Raw genomic sequence first — 1,644 nt, 5'->3', positions numbered from 1 at the left:
GTCATTACCTCAAGCCATCTCTGTGCCTCCTGAAACGCCAGCTCACAGCTGACTGCAGACTGCTGACGCCACTCCATCACACCTGTGTGCATTTCACAATGAAAACTCCTTTGACTATAACCCCATTTACAGACCAATTGCATTGAAGGACAGGGAAACAAAACTATGACAATATTTAAATAGATATTTATATAAATGTATATTCATATTTTTTTATTTTATATAAATAATAATAAAATAGATTATGAGCATTTATCAATATTATTTCTAATGTTTATTACAACAACTGTTTCCAGTTAGTTGCAACATTATTATTGAAAGTTAGGCTACTTCAAGAAAATTTAGTTCAAACAAAATCATTGCAGATACAGGCTGCTTTTATCAAATTATTATTAAGTTATTCTTTATACTACTACAGTAATAATAATAATAATAATAATAATAGATATCAATAAAATAATAGCTGAAATTCAGCAGTGATTTTGAGTTTCACTGTTGGAAGCATATTAAGCTGTAACTTAAACACGTAAAAAAAAAACAGTAAATATGTATTACAGACAATCAATTGTGGTGAAGATTAGACAGAATGTGTAGAAGAATCACATCTAGCAGTTCTGCAATAGTATACAGATCTTTGCTTTGGTTGTGTAATATATCAGTAGCATATAATCGAATCGAATCTAATAATCATTTGCGATTTGGGTGACACCAAAGGACAAAAAAAACCACCACCAGAGAAAAGTAACTCCGAACGGGTTAAAATGAACTTCCATCACCTCCATGTTTGCAACCCCAAATGCTTAATGTGATTCATAACACTGCGCACCTGTTGCACCCTACAAGCATCTCAAGTGGAATGACTCAAAAACTTACCTGCTAGCCCCTGTTTCAATTGTTTATTGATTTCCTGTAAGTACTCTTAACTTTCACTTCCCAGATGTCTCGACTCGAAAGCGCAAGGTGTTTCCCTCTAAGTTACCAGTGCGTGTGCCTCCAACACAACTCTTTTAATCTGTTGCAAACATTGCTCTTCGATTTCACACCTTGAAGTCCCTGCAGGCGACTGGATCGTGCAGCTCTCCTTCCACCAAACATGCGTGTTGTAGTGAGCAGGAACAGAAAAGTCCCCGTTCGGTGATGAGACAGGGGCGGCGAGCGCAGCACAGGACAGGACAGTTTGCGTGTTTGCAGAGGCAAGTGCATGTAGTGATGATGAGTTGCTTTTATATGCCACGCCCCCTGCTGCTTTAAAGAGTGATGACATGGGCTCGCGTGCTATGGCAGCAATGACCAGCAGATAGCGACAAAGATTCACTTCAACAACGTTGTCATCTTGTTGAACGAAAGGGCCCAAACATTTTTTCACTACATCTTAGCACTTTAACCCTTAACAATTTGTCTAGTTATGCCAGCACAGTCAGGGGAAGTCAGTTAAATTATTATTTTTTGTTTGTTTCAAATCAATGAAATTATTTTATAAAAATGACCGCACACATTCAGCTAACATAAATGTTTTGATAAGCTTTACCATGAAAATGAAATCATAATGAGTATTTTATCATTTCAATTTTTATTTGGATATGAACACAAGTGCTGGTTTGATTTTGTGGAAACTAGTCTAGCTGATCGATGACCAGAAAAGAA

The 1,644-nt window shown here is 36.7% G+C and overlaps 1 pseudogene; it reads right to left on the bottom strand.

The window, feature by feature from the left end:
* LOC107734548 (LIM domain only protein 7-like) overlaps positions 1 to 1,198 on the bottom strand; it is a 47,175-nt pseudogene extending 45,977 nt beyond the window's left edge.
* Between the last annotated feature and the right edge of the window lie 446 nt (positions 1,199 to 1,644).

Source organism: Sinocyclocheilus rhinocerous, unplaced genomic scaffold (assembly GCF_001515625.1).
Source record: "Sinocyclocheilus rhinocerous isolate Xijiao unplaced genomic scaffold, SAMN03320098_v1.1 scaffold580, whole genome shotgun sequence".
Lineage (NCBI taxonomy): Eukaryota > Metazoa > Chordata > Actinopteri > Cypriniformes > Cyprinidae > Sinocyclocheilus > Sinocyclocheilus rhinocerous.
Note: the sequence above shows the minus strand (reverse complement) of the source record. Positions and strands in the feature narration are given on the sequence as shown.